General features: G+C 41.1%; 1 protein-coding gene across 1 annotated transcript in view; it reads left to right on the top strand.

Annotated features, from left to right (window-relative positions):
- The window catches only part of nlgn2a (neuroligin 2a), a 236,883-nt gene that overhangs the window by 155,572 nt on the left and 67,957 nt on the right, over nucleotides 1-13,354 (top strand).

Here is a 13,354-nt window from a genome sequence, read left to right on the forward strand (position 1 = left end):
TTTTACAAAACTTTTGCTTTGTAAACCCTTTCTTGGAAACAGGGGGAGATGAGATGAAGACACTAGCCAGACTGTTTCAGCTGAAACACAGCAGAAAGGAAGTTTGGCTTTCCTTTACCCAGGATTTAGTGTGAATAAAGATCAATTAAAAAAAGTTACAATTCAAGCTTAGTTTCCATGGTATCCCTTGGTGATGGTGCCAGGATAGATCACCATCATTTGGGAAAGTTGTGGATGAATCTGGTATCTATAAAAATGCAAGTATTCTGGTGGAGCCTGATACAATGGGACTAAAGCATAAAAATGTACAAAGACTCATTGAGTGTTTATGGTTAAATACTGAAGTCTAAACCAGGTTGAATCAGCTGCACACGTTTCTAGGAGGACTGTAATTTATAAAGATGTGCACAGTTTCATCATGGATCCATAATCCTTTTCATGAGAACAATGCAGAATAGGTAGAAGAGAAGGTAGATATGGTTTTGCAATGTATTAATCAGATGAATTTTACTTTCAAAAATGTGGTCAAAGCCATATATGGAGCCATAATAAGCAGTGACTTATTTTAAGTTGGGGGGAATGAAGCACATGGCTTCATGTGCACTAGATTTCTCCTAAAATTAAAAAAAAAAATCTTACCTTAAATCTTGTCTAGATTTGTCTACATCAGTGTTTCCCAACAACTGTGCCGCTGCACATGTGCCATGAGAAATAATCAGGTGTGCCATGGAAGATTATCTGGTTCCACTTGATTAGTACCCTAAGCGATCGGCATGAGTAATGGGCAGATTGATTACATTCTCTTCCACTAGAGGGCAGTACAACTACCTACTCTAATTAAATAGGTTGCCAACTGCCAATAAAACAAAAGAAGATGAAGAAGAAATTACATAACAGCCATGATATGAGTGAGACAACAAAGCGTGTAATAAATAGATAAATATTTGAAAAGAAAATGTAGTCAGTCTGACCTGGATCCTGGAGAAAATCCTGACCCAGATGAAGGCTTAGCATGAGTAGTGGTCAAAAGAAAGCAAAAAAAGTATACTGGGAACAAACCGAACCAATTCCACTGTGCCTGGTGCGCGTGGGAAAAATGATCAACATGCTTTTTGTGACATTTTTGTTTGGTGCTGTGCTGATATTTCACATTTTTCTAATGTGAAATATCTGCCGTGGCTCCAAAAGGCTGAGAAACACTGGTATACACAGAGTTAAAGTTAAGGTGCTGCGAAAAACTGTTTACACCATTCCTGATTTTTTTTTTCTTTTTTTTGCTTATTTATTATCCTTGCGGCACTATGTTAATAAGTAATTGCCCCTAAACCTAATAACTGGTTGTGCCATCCTTGGCATCAACAGCTGCAATTAAGTATTTGTGATAACCGGCGGTGAATCTTTCACATTGCTGTGGAGGAAATTTGGCCCACTCTTCTTTGCAGAATTGTTATAATTCAGACACATTGAATGGGTTTTCAAGTATTAACAGACTGCTTTAGGTCATACCAAAGCATCTCATTTTGTTTGGTTTCTTTTTGAGCTATTCAGAGGTGGATTTGGATAACCCAAATGCAACCAAGACCTTCAGAGCACAATGATGGTTGGACATTGTCCTTCAGAATTTCCTGGTACAGAGAAGAACTCATGTTCTCCTCAAATATTGCAAGTCTTACAGGTCCCGAGGCAGCAAAACAGCCCAAGACCATTACACTACCACCATGTTTGACTGTTGGTATGATTCTTGTGGAATCTTGAACTCAAAACTTAACTGAGGCAAGTGAAGCCTGCAGGTCTTTAAATGTTGTTCTTTTTTGACCTGATGAGTCATCAATAGACTCTTGGAGTAGTTTTGATAGGCCAGCTTCAACACTGGAGTCCTAAAGCCTTAGAAATGTCTGTAACTCTTTTCAGACTGATAATAAAAGTCAGTGACTTCGTATGTCAGCTTTTTCATTACGCCGTGGCATGATGTGTTGCTTTGTGAGATCTTCTAGCTTACTTACTTAATTCTCGTGCTCATGTCACCATACATCCTGTTTTTTTATTTGGCTACTGAGTCCTGCATTGCCAGTAAGTCTACTAAAAGTAGGAGTGGAAGAAGGGAACAAGCATGCAAATCATATACAGATGTGGCATTTTTACTGATGTAGAAATGCACCTCACAATTCCTCATTTTAACTGCACGCCCTCGCCCAGCACCTCCAACCTTCAGATGACTGTTTTGCAGATGTATAATTCATTCCACAGAGAGCAGGGATTGTAAAAAAAAAAAAAAACCTTTGCAGAGTATTTTGGTCGGGGAAGGTTTGGTTATGGTGCACTTTTGAGCTGTTAGTACCAGCGGCAGCACTGAGGGAAAGTGAGGGATTTGGAAAGTAGTTAAAGTGGCTTTACAGGCCCGGTGTAGCACGCTGTAACCTGTCTGCTCAGTTCACTGTGAGATCTGCCAGCACACTATTGTCTGCCACCTCAGCTCTCCAGCACGAGCGCGTCATCCCTTTTTTGAAAATACACTCGACTTCTCCTCTTTGTTACCGCACTCTGTCTCGCTCCACTGAGACCAAGTAATTTAGCTTGGAGAGGAGGAACATGCCTCTAAGGAGGCAGGTGCTAACTAAAGGAAACTAAGTGCTTTAGATATTTCATTAGCCGAAGAGAGAGCGGGCTCCTGGAAGCTGTTTTAAAATAGGCAGCCTGGCTTTGATTTGTTTTGTTTCTTTCTTAAAGGATGTTGCTGTGTTGTTTTTGGAGCATTTAAACCGCCTTTACTGCAGTGACACATTTTCATTTGATTCAATTCAATTCAATTCAATTTTATTTATATAGCGCCAAATCACAACAAAAGTCGCCTCAAGGCGCTTTATATTGTACAGTAGATAGCACAATAATTGCTAATAGCACAATTTGCATGCAATTACCTAAAGTGTTTGCTTTTCAGTGCTTCCCTATTGAATTCATCAGCATTTTTTGCTACAGTGAATAACAGAATGCAATATGAAATATCTATTAAAGGACTGTTAAAATGCCTTTTTGTTGCTTTTGTTATTGCTGATTGCTGCTATCTATAAAAGTGTAATTCTTCTCATCAAGTTAATTGTTACAGAAAAGTGCTGGTAACGAGTTTGTTACTTTGTTAAGAGTGACAGTTTTAGCCAAAATCTAGCTGCGGTGGTTTAGCGTCAGCGCTAGCGTCATTCTCCTCCTAAAAGTGCTGCCACCAGCGTTGTCGAGCTGTAATTAGCTCTAATTAGCTTGCAGGTGAAGTGGTGCTCATTAGCAGCCGACACACACTTGTTATCATACAGAATAATGTGAATACTACTGCAATGCTATGGCTATCCTAAGTGCTATCACGCTAGCTAACCTGACTGACACAACTGTAAAAGTGTGAAAAAGGTATTTTCTTTTTTTTCTTCTGTCAAATTGAAATGATTGAGAAAAACATGTGAGCATGCTCATGGTAACAGGTAGTTTATTTCATGTTTACAATATATAATAGAGAGGGAGCACCAAATCACAGTTAGCTTTATTTTACTCATCTGACCTCCATTAGTCCTGAATTTGTGTCTGGAGGTAGTCAGATATCATCTGAACAGGTAAACTCATTGTAAATTACAGTATATTTGCCATATCCTTTATTCCCTTTGAAACGAATGTAGTTATTTGAGCTATTTTTATAGCTTTAACAGCTAATGGCAACAGCAGGCTACTGAGATACAACCAATGTAAAATGTCAAAGAAGTAGAAGCACACTCTTTCTGTTACTGCAGGAACTAAGAGGGTAAAAAGCAGCAAGGCCCTGCTAAACAAATGTACTTGATTTCCTTTTATAGAGGTGCATCAAGAGTGAGCACCACTATAAAAGAAAAACTTTGTCAGCTTGTTGTTCTGGTGCGTTCAGGTTTGTGTTTCCACAATGCCATGGAGGAACCTTATCAACAGTTCTTATTGCCCATCAGTCTGTGTGTCTGTTACATGGCATTAATGATCTAAAGCAAAGGAAGCAAAGATGTGAGAGATTGATAAAGTCATACAGAAAGCAGTTACTAAATTAAAGTTACTGCTGCTAAGGGTCTGCGAGCTATTCAATCATGGGGTGTATGTTTTACTTTTGTTTAACTATGGCTGTATATTAGCCAACTTAATGCTTATATTTTTGTGTATGTATGAAAAAACATCCACAGTGCTTAGGACCAGCAGTGGATCAGTTTGGACCAGATGGGCCACCAAGCTTGTAATAGACTGGCAGAAATCCTGTTTCTGAAAGGAAAAGCAATTCTAGCAAAGTTCCAGGTTAGATGAACTTTGAAAATTGGGAATAGAAAGCAAAGGCTAATTTCCTGTTTTTCTCAACATAACAGGGGGATTGGTAACTTTTCAGGCGTTAGGTTTCTACCTCCAGACTAAAACCTGGCCACACTGTTGGCTTGTTAACCCGTTAAACAATTCGTGCTCCCAGCCCTCTTTGATTTGTTTTTAACAGTAAGATGTAAAGAGTTTTTTATATGTGGTCAATGACAGCATTATATATCTGTTAGTACTCTTATAAAGCAATGCTGTATGATATCTCGGCATACTGACGTGCTGATGATCTTCATAGTGCTGTTTCACGCCAGCTTGAACCTGGTGTGTTGACTTTTAGATGAAAGTAATCCTGTACAAAAGACATTTAAATGTGTGGATTACAAATTTAGTTTTCAAAGATGATAAAAATAAGTCAGGTGTCTCAGCGGCATTAGATTCTCCCAGAGTATCACGCAATACCTAATGACGTGAGCATTAGGTTGGACTTAATTATCTGTCCTTGTATGTTACATCTCTCTCCCTCCTTCCAGTCCTCCAGCTGCATTTCTGCATTTTCTTCTTCCTGCACCCTGTCTGTAAGTCTCTCATCACATCCTTTGAGTCAAGGAGAAAGCAAATTGTGGGGGAGACTTTGTCATTTGTATGCAAAGAGACGGCCACAGCCATCTCCCAAATATGAGAGCCATCCAGAGCAATTTGGCCATGATTGGGAGAAATGTGAGTAATCTTTCACCCCATGCATCCTGCATGATGGATGGCATTTTCCTTTGACAGAGAGAGGCACGCAGCAATGCTAGTGTGGGGTTAGAAGCGAGCGTTTGTGTGTTTAGAGGTGGTGTGCACCAGGCACGTGTAGCTGCATGCAGTCATGCATATCAATGTCTGCTCTGTGGATACGCTGCGCGATGGTTTCTGCTGTGTTTGTGTTCTTGCTTCAGCAATCCGACACGTCGATTTGGAAGGGCGATGCAGGAATTATTGATACAGAAGCTAGATGTGGCCATGTGATATGAAAACTCGAAACAGCGTGTGTTTCTGCGCAGGCCGACGTCTTCGCATGAGATTATATTCGATATCATCTGTCAGCCCCCCTCCTGCACTTATCAGGTGCTCGAGCTGCGTTCATGTGTTCAGCCATGCAGCCTTCCAGTGCCGCAGTCAGCAGTGCAAGAGTTCAGTTTTGTGGTCTTGGTTTACGAAGCCTACCACAAATTAGTCTGGGTCTCGCAAAGTTTCCTGTGCTGTATGGTTTCAACGTAGCCGTGTATTTAATTACCCTGATCATATAAATGATTAAAGCTGGAGTTGAGTTAATTGGAATGCACTGATGCTAATTAGGACTTAAAGCTGGTCTTTGAAACATGCCTTGCCCATACTGTATCTGGAGAGCAAAAGGAAGTGCGATTTATTCTGCTCCTGAACTTGAATCTGGTTGTCAAAACTCATAAACACATAAAAATCAAATCATTAAATGCATAGTGAATGTTTTCGGCACTCTGGACAGTGTATGACCATTGTAATCAAAGAAGCATGTTGCTGTTATAACTCCATGTCTAATTTATTTTAAATTGGACAAAACTGGAGCATTATATGGCACAGAGGCTTGGACGAAATAGAAAATAATTGAGTTTCATTTATTGTTAATTACGTCATCTCAGCCTTTTTTTCCAGGATATTTTCAAAGTAACAATATAAACAATATCAATGTTTGTATATGTTCAACAGCAATTCTGGGGCCTGGAACTATTTTTTAAATAGTTAAAAAAAAACCCTCATATAATACAGATATCAATACAGCAGTCATCAATCATCAATGATCTTTTTTTAATTGAAATTGTTGTGCATACTGGAGAATAGGAGAAGTTCTTCGGCATGTTTTAAAAGCTAGCCGAGTTTTTACAGGACCTTAGTTCCACACAACACTCTGACAGCTGTAGTTGTCTGTGGCTTTGAAAGTTTCTCTTCTTTCAGGCTTTTTTAGTGCATGTTTAACAGGTCTGATGCCTCTTGTTAGCAGGGTGTTATTCAAAATTTGTTGTTGAATAGCAGTTAGCAAGCAGCTTCTAGGTGCCACCTTGTGATAGTCATAGCATATTGCATCCTACCAAGGTTAAAGTTACTATGTTACATTGGTTTGTTGTATAACGTGCAGAATTATCATGCAAAGAAAGGGATATATAACCCTAAGTTAAACTGTCTAGCGTTGACTCGCTATAACAGTTAACGTGAGGGTTCCTGATGGTTAGGGACAAATGCAATCGCATGGCAGGATGCTGTAAACGTTCCAAACTCAAGTCAGGAGAACAACTGAGATAATCCATCCACAGTATGAGCTTAGTCAATAATTTGCTGCTGCGTGGGCTGGGCTGTAGTTACATTGAAAGGTTTTAAAAACTGAGCTTTAAAATGTGCTTCCGATGAATAGTGGTAATAAAAACCGAGAGGATGACAGCGATCACTTTTTTAGGGGCTTGTTCAGATTAAGTAGAACAAGATACAAAGCATTAAAACATGTTAAAAACACAACAGCTTTAATAAAGACAGAGTAGTTTGGGCCCAGAAGCAGGGTTCACACGTCATCACTGTTACAATACACTCAACACTGTCTACATCACATGCATGCATCACGGAGTCGAGCGCTCTCTTCACAGTCTTCTTCTTTTTGTTGTTTGTTAGGTTTAATATTTAGAAAAATCTTTTTCTACATGCGTTCAGTCTTAAAAAAAGTTTTCTTTATCAGCACACCTGGGACAGCACGCTAGGCTAATATCTACTGTTGTTTAAAGCACCTATTTTGTCCTGATCTCTAATTAAAAGAGGGAAAAATCTTCATTCGAGGACTAAAATTATTTGAAGCAGGCAACAGTCAAATTGTTCTCCATGTTGAACCAGGGTAGTGTTTCTATACTTCTTTTCTAATCTTACCCACAATTCAAAGCACTTTATTTAGTGAGATGTACTCCACTCTTACCTTCATCCCAGACTGCAGCTCCCACCTTTATCCTGGTTAGTGCTTTGCTACTTCTGCGGCCTATTTAGATCGCCTTCCCCTTGTGGCAACTTGCTCCTTAATCCATCCATTGTAAACCCTTCACAGCATCTCATTTAACGAGTTACAATCCCAGTCAGGACAGCAGAGTCGCTCTGTGTCCTGTGGGAAGAAAACCTCCAAAAACCATTTCTTGAAAGAACTAGTCTTGACTTATTATATTTTCTTTTTAATAATAATGTAAAAATTCCCCACTCTGCTTCTTTTTTTATTATTATTCGAAAACAGTTATTAAGGAATAAAGGCATAGCTGGGATTTACATTTCCATTAGCATGTAAATAAATAGTTTCTCTCACTCTCTCTGCTAATCTCTCCCCTCTGGGCTTTATCTGTATGTTTGTGTCTGTGTGTGCGTGATAGAGCTGATACGTGAGCATTTAAGAAAAACAAAATGAAAGTCGAGCACAGACAGGAGTGGCAGTAATAGAGGTTGGGGGTCTTTTTTTTTCCCGTCTGGCTGATTGAGAGATGTGATCTTTTCTCTCTCCGTCTTCCCTGACGCCCTTATTTAACAGCTGCCTCGCCAGCCGTGGCGGCGCTACACAAATGCTAACCACCGTGGAATTATTCACCTAGCAGGACACGCCTGACTCTGCGGTGGAGTCGTACCTGTCTGCAGCCAGACAGGCGGGCTTGCAGCGAGACGGGCTTCGAAGGGGTAGAGAGGAGCAGCAGGCAGTCTCCAGCGAGGTCTCCGCAGGGAATTCGGCCGAGTTAAATATGTAATGAAAAGCTTCACCGGGCCACCGAGCAATTGACCTTGGCTCGGCTGCCGTGGAGACAGACGTGCTTACAGTACATACGTCACCTCCACCCCAGCAAGCTTTTTACATCCCTCGGCTGCCTGAGAGGAGAGAAAATGAGACTGTGCATTCATTCAGACATTAACAATGATGATAAGAGCACAGAGGTGGAACAGCATGGCACAAAGCTTATAGAATTTGTTATTTTTAGTGCTGCAACCCCTTGCATGGATGTAATGTATGCCGCCTGTGTGTGTGTGCGGCCAAGACGCTCTGAGAATACAGGGTGAGAGATTTTAAGAGATGAGAGAAGTGACAGTGGGGGAGAGTGAGGGCAGAGAGCAGGAGATGAGGGAGGAGAGGGCCTCCATTTGCCTGCGATGCTAAAAATAAAACTTGCATATTTTTGAGTGTGCACTAGAGCAGACATTCATCTAGGGCACAATTATATATGCTTCGTGCTGCTGTCTGTGCGCACGCACGCAGGAGAGATGGCATTGACTCTTCATTACAGTACACACACACACACACACACACACACTTTTTTACACTGTTACTTTTGAATTGGTATTCATAGAGCGTGGATTTGAAATATGTCTCCTCCAGGCTTCTGTGGGGGGTCTTTAGTTGGGGGGGGTGGGCTGTGCGTGCCATGCTACAAGCAGACATCAGTGTGAAACGTGACCTGACAGGACCAGAGAAGATATTAAGACACACGCGGGCTGTACACCACAGCCAACCGCACGCACACGCGCGCACACACACAATGTTCTTAGTCTCCATAGCAACCCCCGACAGAATTGATGAGCAAAGTCCTATTGACTCTGTGTGCGAGGAGAGAAAGGGGGACCATAGTGTCTTAAGTGTGTGTTGGGCGGTATAGAGTGTGACTTTGAGAAAGAGGACAGGCTGGTCCACTGTTTTCTGAGAGGGGATTAGCACCTCAGCTGGCCTCCGTCACACACACACACACACACACACACACACACACACACACACACACACACACACACACACACAGGTGAGACGCTCTCCTGCGCTGACACACACATTAACACAGTTTCAGGCGTGTTTTCAGACATCCCTCATGACTTCCTTTCATTTCTCCTTAGACGTTGTTTCTCCTCTGTTGGTCCATGGCCTTGATACCCAGCCAGTCAGTCAGCTGATACTTTCTCATCTTCTCTTCTGCTCTCATCATAATTCACCTTAAAGGAACTTCCAATACTCTGAATCCTAATAGGGAACCATTGCCACTAGTGACGGTATTTCTCATTTCAAGAGGACACCCGCTGCTCTTGCCCACACCCACTCCTTCTTCTCCAAGTCAGAACTGTGGCTTCTCTTTCAATTAATCCAATACAATACAGTAAAAGTATTGTATTGTAAGTCTCTTTTCTCTTGTAAGGCAGTATTTGGAGTTTGGTTACTATTTCACTGTTCCCTTTGTTGCCATAAAAAATAAAGCTGGTGTATTTCTACCTTTAACAGGTAGCTACAACTAGTGTCAATGTAAAACGTGTAGCTCAGTTAGCGAGGTGGCACAAAGGACAGTCTTTACGTCATGAAAGTAATCCTTTTGTTACCAGTTTATTTAAAAAGCACCTGAAATTGATTTATGGAAATGCAGATTGTATCTGTCATCCGCATGAAACTAGCATCTGCTAGCTAAACACAGGCTTTTAGCAAAGCAAAACTGCTACTCTTCTAAAAGATGCTACTGATATCCACAGAGTGATAATATCGTGCAGCGAGACCCACTCAGTACATTCAGAGGCACTCGTAATGTAGTATGCATGCCCTCTGGACTATGTAACTAATATGCACAAGGAGTTGCAACAGGGTGTTATGTTACCTTCAGGCAGTAATCTTATAATGTGACAAGTTACTTTCAAAGGTCACTTTATCCAGCATGGCTTCCTACCTTCACGTCTCCAACAGTGTTATAATCTGTAAAAGCTTTCAGATTTGATTTAACCATAAAGAACAGCCACAAAGTCATAAAAGCTTCAGTTTTTTTCTAAATGATTCAAAAACTTGCCTTTCCCACTGTTGCAAACGATCAGTCGTCATTGTAGCCTGAGCACCTCATAGTATCCCAACAGAACACTTTACTCACAGACCGCAGGCTAACTTGTAGTTCCTGAAGTTTTTAAAAGTACAGCCGTCAGCGATCTGGTCCTTCACCAGTGGAATCAGCTCCCAGTTTGGATTCAGGAGACAGAAACCATTTCTTTACTTTCTAATGAAGCTAATCGTCAGGGCAGGATTAGTTGACCTGGAACCATCTCTTAATTACGCTGCCATCGGCCCAGGCTACTGAGGAACTTCCCATGATGCAATTTCTTCTTCTCTCCCACCTGTTTACTCTCCTGTGCTTACATGCCTCTGCTGCATGCTATTTTGTCTACTTTCTCCTGTCATGTTTTGTTTATGGTCTCTTTATGCTCTGCTTTTTTGGTTCTTCAGGAGGTTTCTTCCTGTTAAACGGGAGTTTTTCCTTGCCCCTGTTGCCAAGTGCTTCCACATTGATTCTTGGGGCTTTCTCTAATATTGTAGGGTCTTTACCTTATTGAAAACACTTTGAGATAAGATGTTCTCGAGATGTTCTTGGGTGCTGGTGCTATATCTACATGAAACTGAATTAACCTCGAACTTAACTGCATTAGAAGAGACTTAACAGAGGTGCGTGACAGTCTTAGAGTTTATATTAGTGACATAAAGCAATGACAGTGCATCATTTTTCTTGTCTCTTGATCTTTTTCATCTACTTAATCCAGTGTTGTTCTGGACTCAAAACTGGAGTTTGTGGGGGGCTATATAACAAAAATTCCAATTCTCAGAACTGGGCAAGCTATAATGTCAACGATTTCCCATTGAGACCTGGCTATAAAACCATAGGCGGCCACCCTCTTTACCTTCTTACCACTTTTACTTTCTCTTCTCCATTTGTTCCCATGTTTTGTCCTCTGCTCATCTTCCGTTTCATTTACCCCCAACGTCTGACTCCCATCCTCACACACAGTCCGTGGTTTGCTGTGGGTGCTCTTTTAAAAAAAGAGTTATGGGGCAAATTACCCTGATGTATGTTTCACATGTCAAACAATCAGCTTGGTAAGTGAGAAACCATGGGCTGGTAATAGCTGCGGATGGATCATCATTACAGAGGGATGACAGCCGTTTGAATCACCGCACAGCGCTACAGGGCTAACTGGGGGACTTAGTTCTCCCATGGGGATAGCGGAGTTGTTTGGGGAACCAAACTATCATCCTCGTGCATCTGTACATTCAGACTGGTGCTCATAAAGACGGGCTGTTAGCGAGCGTAAACACCGCTAAGAAAAGCAGTCAGCATTTGTATGTGGAATCCGCCGCGGTGCCGTGTGATGTTTGTGTCAGCCTTTGAGCTCTCTTTGCATGCAGCCAACACAAAGACGTAATAATTAACATATGGCATTAGGATTCTACACTGCTGTTTATTTAATGCTCACTGCACTGTAGGCTGTGCGTGTGTTTGTTTCTCTTAGCATTCACTCAAACAGAAGTATGTGCTTTGGTTGCAGTGAATTACTAATGTAATCACAAACACAAGCCGACTTTTCTGTGAACAAGAAGCAGTCCCCCATTGAAAGTGTTACACCATTAAATGTGATTTTTCTTCATTTCTTTCTTTATTTTTTTGCCTTCTGTTCTGCTTCTTCTTAAGCTTGTTTTTAATGATTTTCCGAATATTCCCAAACATCTCTCCATGATCCTAAGAGAGACGGTGTGAAGTTGATGCTGTCACCTGTTAGTTATGTGTTGGGTAGAAAAGAGTGACAGGTGATGGATTTTTCAGCCGAGTGAATAAAAATGGCTTTCTTTGCCTCTCCTCTGACAGTATCCATGTTGTGTGGCTTTATTTGAAGTCAGTGCATCTACTGCTGTACATTTATACCTGCTCGGGCATTAAATATTAACGTCATCTAATATCTAAAACCAGGAGCCCTTCATGAAGCCATCTGGACCTGAGAGCAGTGACAAAACAAACAGAGTGTTGACATTTTCTAAAATTAGGATTGAAGTGAAATAAAGGTGAAAGCTGCCAATAAATTAGTTTGGCCCTAAAGGCATCTCATAATGTGAAGAACTGGTTAGAAAGAAATTCAATAATCTGCTCTCGGTCAGCAGGATTGCAGCCTTGTGCGCTTAAAAAATGTAATTTCTTCTTCTGTTGTTTTAGCTGCTAGATTGTTGCACAGTATTTAGAATTTCGATACATGTGGGGGATATTTTTAGAAACACCTTAAGATCTTTAAAAAGATTGGGAACGCTGTCCTTAATGTCAGCTGGTCTCATATCAGAACCACCTGGAGTACGAGGAACTTTGTACCTCCAAACATTTATTCTTTGTCCCGGCTAATCAGTCAAAAAAAAGGTATTAGCGACTAGTCCTGGCCACCGTGATCAACCCAGGTTCACAGCAAAAATAGTAAAAGCTATGCAATAACACAGCGGTCCTCAACCCCCGGGCCACGGACTGTCACTGGGGCACAAGAGTTGAGGTTCGGGTGTGAAATCTATGGTTTTCAGGGTTTTTATCGTTAACTCAGTTTCCCTGGGTCTTTTCCCATGTTGTAGTTGTGTGTCTTATTTTGAAAGAAATATTTACACGTTACCATAGCGACCAGAGAGCATTAAGGGGCAGACATTAACATTAAAGTTAATAAAGTTACACAATTACACAGTGAATTCGCATTTTTTATTGTTATATTTACAAAATACCACAGTTTTTGTCTCGGTCGTATCATTTTATCTTGTTGTATTTGTCCGTGACACCTTAAAGGCAGGTCAGTGAAAATATTGTCTGACATTAAACCGGTGACCGCTGCTATAACACACTGTCTGTGATAGATTTTTACATCTTTAAAAAAGTGTCATCTCACAATATAAATGATATAGCAGCTCCAGGTATTTACTTTCCTGAGTGTGTGCAATGATGACATCATTTTGAGGCCCTGTCCCTTAGACTTAGTATGTTTTTTTTCTTTTTTTTAAATAGGGGTGCACACTGGACAGGGTGGAAGTCTGTCACAGAGACAACTGCGCTCACATTCACACTTAACTAAATAACTAGTAAGCTTAACCCCAGCATATCTTTGGATTATGGGAGGAACTCAGAGGCTGGATTTAAACCCAGGACCTTCTTGCTGTGAGACAACAGCGCTAACCGCTGCTCCACCGTGCCGCTGTGCCCTGTTTATCTTCGCATCATTT

The sequence above is a fragment of the Oreochromis niloticus genome, linkage group LG3, assembly GCF_001858045.2.
Source record: "Oreochromis niloticus isolate F11D_XX linkage group LG3, O_niloticus_UMD_NMBU, whole genome shotgun sequence".
In the NCBI taxonomy this organism is placed as follows: Eukaryota; Metazoa; Chordata; class Actinopteri; order Cichliformes; family Cichlidae; genus Oreochromis; species Oreochromis niloticus.